Genomic DNA, 7,186 nt, shown 5'->3' with positions numbered 1-7,186 from the left:
TTGGAAAATGTTTCATGTGCTGCTGAAAAATCATATATTGTGTGGTTGCTGGGTGGAATATTCTGCAGATGTCTGTTAGATCTAATTGGTCTATATGGTTGTGGAATTCTAAGCTTTCACTGTTGAATTTTTGCCTTATTGATCTGTCCATAGGTGAGAGTGGTGTGCTGAAGTCACCAACAATCACGGTGTTTCGATCTATGTATGCTTTCAGCGAAAGTAAAGTTTGCTTGATGAAGTTCGGAGCTCCGGGATTAAGTGTGTAGATATTTTGGGAGGTTATTTCCTCCTGGAGGAAAGCTCCCTTTTGTAGTATGTAGTAACCTTCTTTGACTTTTCTCACTAATTTTAGTTTGAAATCTATTTTATCTGATATGAGCATTGCAACTCCAGACTGTTTATGGGGGCCATTAGCTTGGTAAATTTATTCCAACCTCTCACTTTCAAAAATGTTTTTTTTTGGGGGGGTAAGATGTGTCTCTTGAAGACAGCAAAACAATGGATTTTGCTTTTTGATCCAACTAGATAGTCTATGTCATTTAATTGGAGAGTTAAGTCCACTGATATTGAGAGTCAGGATTGAGATATATTTATTACTTCCTGCCATTTTTACAAGAATTCATTAGAGCCTGTGTCTTGATCGTTCTTGTGGTACTTAGATATTAGGAGTTTTAGGTGCCATTTCTTTCTCTGTATTATGTTTGTGTTTTTTTTCTATGTGTAGAACATCTCTGAGAATTTTCTGTAATATTGGTTTGGTTGCTACATAATGTTGTAGCTTCTCCCTGGAATGGACGGTTATTGTTGCCTCAATTATGAATGAAAGTTTAGCCTGGTACAGTATTCTTGTTTGGTAGTTATTTGACTTCAGGGCATGACATATGTCCTTCCAATCTCTTCTTGCTTGCATGGTCTCTGCTGAGAAATCTGGGGTTATTGTGATTGGTTTGCCTTTATAGGTGATTGTTCTCTTCTCCCTGGCTTCTTTTTGGATCCTGTCTATGGTATCTATTGAGCTGGTATGGATTACAATATGGCAATTGGATGTCTTTTTCTGATCTGGTCTATTTGGGCTTCTAAAATCTTCTTTTATCTGGATAGGCCTGCCCTTCTTGATATTTGGGAAGTTCTCTGATATAATTCCCTGACATATTTTTCCAATACCATTGACCTCTTTCTCCAGACCCTCCTCATTATCAATTAGCCTTAAATTAGGCTTCCTAATTGTATCTTGGACCTCTGTAGCATTTTCTCATATTTCCTCGATTTGAATTAACTCATTTTCTGTTCTTTCTTTATAACAACTAAATTATCTTCAACCCCAGAAATTCTCTATTCTGCATTGTCTAACCTGATATCAAAGCTTTCTACTTTATTCTTCTTCTCCCTTGCCTCTAATTTTTCTTTGAAAAACCTTAATTATGATCTCCTTTATGGCTTCCTATTTTTCACATATCACCTTGTTTATGGTTTCCTCTTGTTTAGCTATGGCTTCATCCCTTATATCTTTCTTTAAGTTTTCACACTTTTCATTAATGATGTTTAAAAATTGCATTTGTATAGCACTTGGAAGACTTTCTTCTAGATTTGCCATTGACTGCTCCATTGCTTCTTTGTTGAGTGTGAGATGCTATTCCTTGATTTGAGAATTTTCTTGAGTTTCCTGTTCTGCCCATTTGAAAATGGGAGCAAGATTAATACTAAACAAGATTATAAGTTTTCAGAAATAACCTACCTAGACCTTTTTGGTTGGCTGAGAATATATGTTCTTTCCTTTAGATTGGTAAAATCCCTCTCTCTTTCTTTTGTGTACTTACATATGACTCTAATACAACCACAGATTACCGATTTATCACCAAAAAATAAGCCCCTCAATCCAAACTCTATTGTATTTAAGTCCCTCTGGACCTAGAGTATAATTGAACACCTAGGTACACAGCATTGCTAAACAACCATCAAATGTAGATCCATGCATTATAAGAGTTGAAGGAAAAATGGAGGACCAGAGAGAGAAAAATAAAATGAAAGCCCACAATGGAGGTAGGAAAAGAATACCGCAGGAGTGTAAGGTTATTATAGTAATGAAGAAAAAGTATAAGGATAACTGACCTAAGGTGATCGACAGGTAGAATATTTGACTAGAAATTTGGATGATCTTAAATAAAACTTATAAAATAAGAAGAATAAAAAGAAGAATATATAGAGAAAAGAGGGAGGTAGATATAGGAGATTTCAATGATACAAATTTTAAAAAGAAAAAAAGAGACAAAACAACAATAAAATAAAAGAAAACAGAACATACACACACAAAAAACCCAAAAAACAATAAACAAAACAAACAAAAAAAGGTTCGGGGAGTTTCCTCACTATTGTGAAGTGTTACCCACAAGATACTAGGTTTCAGAACAAGGTGTTTAAAAAGCAGGTGAGTGTACCAATATGGATATCATTTTAATTCAGACTGTACCCAGAGCTGTCACTGTGTTTCTAGGAACTACCACAGTGATAAAAAGGATGCGGGAAAAGAGAGGAGGAAAAAAAAGGAATGAATGGTGACATTAGACAAAAAGGTGTAGGTAAAATGGCATAGAGAAAAATAAGAACACCTAAAAATGCAAATGAAAAGGTGTAGAAGAACAAACAAAAAAATGGGTATTCTTCAGTTTTATCGGTGGGGGCAGGATAGGAAACTTGTGTCTCCACTAAATTTGGGATACAAAAATTCACAAACACTTTTTCTCTTTTGATTTTGCTTTGCGATTTTCTGAATCAGATTGCCTGATTGGTAAAACAAAGCTGAAAGATCTGAGGGGGGCTTTGATTACCAGGTCTGTAGATGGCACAGGGGACAGACTTCAGCAGCAATGGAGTGGGATTTTTTGGTCAAGCGATCTCTGGGAAATCCTTTGCCAGTAAGAATGATGGCGCTGTCAGCAACACCTCTCAGGCTCCAATTGCTTAGGCCGAGTCTTTGCCAGCAGTCAATATGGTGCTGCTCTTGCTTGAGGGTGAGGGACTCCCCTCCCAATGCCATTCCCCGAGAAGAAGTGGAAACCTTCTCCTTGGAGGTACTCACAAATTGCTGGATTCTCTGGTTCCGTGAAACTGGCAAGGCCGTGCACAGACGGGTGTTGGCTCTGGCTCGTGCTGGCTCCGTGTGGCTCTGTCTGCAGCCGGCGGGTCTGTGCCACCGTGAAGCACTGTCTGCCCCGCGGCTGGCCGGGCTCCACACTGTCTTCTCGTGCCAGTATTCTGCTTTTTTCCTCTCTGACTGAGATTTCTGTGGTGCTAAAACTTACTTAAGATGAATTTCTGGTGAAGAACTGTCCCCTAAACTGCCAGAACTTGAATCTTGGGGGGAGCTCAGTATGTCTCACACTGAACCACCGCCATCTTCTGCCCCCCACGGACTTCCAGATTTTTACTGGTTAACTACACATGAGGATTCTCTGATTTGTCTGCCTAGGTTAAAACTGTGAGCCCCACATCTCAGCCTCTTGAGTAGCTAGGATTACAAGCAAGACCCAGCAGTACCCAACAAATATAGTCTTTAAACCACTAATTAATTATAAAGAACAAATCATAAGATTATCTCTAGTATGGCTGTGATGGTTCCCTTCTCTTTCCCTTACCCTCCCCTCCCCTCTCTTCTTTTCTCCTTCTCTTCCTTTTTCGCTCTCTCTTTCTTCACATTCTCTTCCTTTTCCTGCCCTCTTTCTATCCCTCATCCTTCCTTTATCCCTCCCTCCTTTCTCCTCTGATCATCAGAGTAAAACAACAGTGAAATCACATGGCCTCCCAGTGTCTATTCATATAAATATAATAAATGATACAAATGTATTTTCCTTTTTTGCCAGTCCTGGGCTTGAACTCAGGATGTGAGCACTGTCCTTAGGCTTTCTCAAGGCTAGTGCTCTGCCACTTGAGCAACATCACCACTTCTGCCTGCCTTTTTTTATGCATGTGGTACTGAGGAACCAAACCTGGATCTTCTTGCATGCTAGGCAAGGAATCTACCTCCTAGCCCAACTCCGGCCCCTAAACAACATATTTACAGTGAATCGACAAACTTCATGATTTTAAAGATTTCTTTTAGCCAAGCACCAATGGCTTAAGCCTGCAATCATAGCTGCTCAACAGGCTGCAATATGGGGAATATATTTCAGAGCCAGTCTTAGTGAGAAAGTTCAGGAGATTCTATCTCCAATGAAACACCAAAATGTTCAACGTACAGTTGTAGCTCAAATGATAGATTGCATGCTTTGAGTACAAATCTAAAAACATGAAGCCCTGAGTTCAAACTGCAGTATTGGAACAAAAGTATCATCAGAAGATCCTCTCCAACCCTGTAGGCATCCTAATTAATTTACTAGCTATGTCTTTTGTCATACAAAAGCTCTGAAGTTTAATGCAGTCCCACTTATCCACCCTACCTCTGATTTGTTGTGATTCTTGGTCCTTATTAAGAAATTTTCGACCTGTGCCAAGGAGGCCTAGTGTATCTCCTATTTCTTCATGTAAAGTTTTCATGGTGTCGACTTTTACCTCCAGGTTTTTGATCCATCTAGAGTTAATTCTAGTGTAGTGTGACAAAGAAGTATCCAACTTTAGTTTTCTGCAGGGGCTTAACCAGTTCTGCCAGCACCAGTTGTTGAAGAGGGTATCTTTCTTCAATTCTATGATTTTGGCTCCCTTGTCAAAGGTTAGGTGGCATAGGTCTGTAGGTTAATATCTGGGTCTTCAGCTCTATTCCATTGGTCTTCAGGCCTGTTCTTGCGCCAGTACCAAGCTCTTTTGATAATTATAACTTTGTAATAGACTCTAAAGTTTGGTATTGAAATTCCTGCTGCGCTGTTCTTTCTGCTAAGAAATTTTTTTGCTATACTGGGTCGTTAATTATTCCATATGAAATTTTGGATTTCCTCTTCTGTTTATTTAAAGAATGACATTGGGATATGGATGGGTATTGCGTTGAATTTGTAGATCGCCCTTGGCAAGATTGTCATTTTCATGATATTGATTCTTCCAATCCCGGAACAAGGGAGATTTCTCCATTTCCCCATTTCTGCTTTAATTTCCTTTTTCAGGATTTTAACGTTTTCATCAAAAATGTCCTTTACATTCTTAATTAAGTTAATTCCTTGGTCCTTTATTTACTTTGAGGCTATTGCACATGTAGTTGCTGCCCTGATTGTTGCCTCATTCCTCTCACTGTTGGCGTAGAGGAATGCAGTTGATTCTTGAGGGTTGATTTTATACCCTGCTACCCTCCAAAGTTTTGAATCAGCTCAACGAGCTTGGGAGTAGAGTCTATAGGATTCTTTAAATACAGGATCATGTCATCTGCAAAGAGGGATAGTTTTATTTCCTCTTTTCCTATTTGGATCCCCTTTATGCTTGCTTCTTACCTTATTGCACTGGCTAGGAATTCTAATACTTTGTTAAAGAGGAGTGGAGAGAGTGGGCATCCTTGTCTCATTCCTTATTTTAATTGGAATGGCTTTAGCTTTGCACCATTAAGTATAAAACTAGCTGTGGGTTGGCTGCACACAGCCTTTATTATACTGGTTTATGTTCACCACCCATACAACGGACAAAGGTCTTCTTCTCTGAAGAAGAAACAAAAATGGCCTATAGACACATGAAGAAATGTTCAACATCTCTGGTCATAAAAAAATGCAAATCAAACAACTCTAAGATTCCACCTCACTCCAGTTAGAATGGCCAGGATAAAGAAAACTAATAAGAACAGATGCGGGCGACACCCCGAAGCCCGGCCCGCGCCGTCCCCGCCCCGGCCCCCCCAGGCCGGCCAGACCCAGCCATGATCAAGGCGATCCTCATCTTCAACAACCACGGCAAGCCGCGGCTCTCCAAGTTCTACCAGCCCTACAGTGAAGACACACAGCAGCAGATCATCAGAGAGACCTTCCATCTGGTGTCCAAGAGAGACGAGAATGTCTGCAACTTCCTAGAAGGAGGCCTGTTAATTGGAGGCTCTGACAACAAGCTGATATACAGACACTATGCAACGCTGTATTTTGTCTTCTGTGTGGATTCCTCAGAAAGCGAACTTGGCATTCTAGACCTCATTCAGGTGTTTGTGGAGACATTGGACAAGTGTTTTGAGAATGTCTGCGTGCTGGACTTGATATTCCATGTGGACAAGGTTCACAACATTCTTGCCGAGATGATGATGGGGGGGATGGTGCTGGAGACCAACATGAACGAGATTGTCACGCAGATCGACGCGCAGAAAAAACTCGAGAAGCCAGAGGTTGGCTTGGCGGGTGCTCCAGCCCGTGCCGTATCTGTTGTAAAGAACATGAATCTTCCGGAGATCCAGAGAAACATTAACATTGGTGACACCAGTATAAAAGTGCCAAACCTGCCCTCTTTTAAATAAAATATTAAAAAGACCACTCCCAGGTAAAACCCAGGGGAAAAGTCATCTAAGTTTACCATGCAGTTATTTACCAAAAATAGAGGAGGCAAGTCTTAACTTTTGCTCTTGGATTTAAGTCAAGGTACTGTATAGAAGTTGTGTAAAATCAGTATGGAAGTTCATTGTTGGTTTTCTTGCTCAGTGATTTTAAAGAAACTGAATAGTTAGTGTGTGTGTGTGTGTGTGTGTGTGTGTGTGTGTGTGTGTGTATGTGTGTGATTTCTTTCTTTAGAAAATACTGCATTTCTATGCCCACCTACAGCATGCCCATATGTATCGGCTATTACAGTGTTTCCAAAAGTGAGATACTATTTTAATATATACAACCCAGAATGTTGGTGTTTTGTATGGATCACAGGTAGAGCAGTCTCTTAATTTTTTCTACCATTTGTCACAATTGTTATTTAAAGAACCAAGTCTATATTGCATGAAAACATTATGACCTTTTCCTCTTAGTTGAAATAAACTCCAAGATAACTGGACTTTGGAGACATCTTTCTGTTGCCCCAAGATCTTCGTTAGCAATAAGTTTTTTTTATAACCCTCTGATTCAACAAAGTAAATAAAAGTCTATTTTATCGCTGTTAAAGAAAAAAAAGAACAGATGCTAGAGGGGATGTGGCCAGGAGGGATCAGTACTACAGTGCTGGTGGGAGTGCAAACTTTTGCAACCATTATGGAAAGCAATATGACCTCCTCAAAAAACTTAATATAGAGCTCTCCTATGACCCAACACTTCCA

The 7,186-nt window shown here is 39.8% G+C and overlaps 1 pseudogene; it reads left to right on the top strand.

Moving 5' to 3' along the window:
• Nucleotides 1–5,771: 5,771 nt before the first annotated feature.
• On the top strand, nucleotides 5,772–6,711 carry LOC150042152 (AP-3 complex subunit sigma-1 pseudogene; annotated as a pseudogene).
• Nucleotides 6,712–7,186: the final 475 nt, after the last annotated feature.

Source organism: Megascapheus bottae, chromosome 37 (genome assembly GCF_031878675.1).
Source record: "Megascapheus bottae isolate mThoBot1 chromosome 37, mThoBot2.hap1, whole genome shotgun sequence".
In the NCBI taxonomy this organism is placed as follows: Eukaryota; Metazoa; Chordata; class Mammalia; order Rodentia; family Geomyidae; genus Megascapheus; species Megascapheus bottae.
Note: the sequence above shows the minus strand (reverse complement) of the source record. Positions and strands in the feature narration are given on the sequence as shown.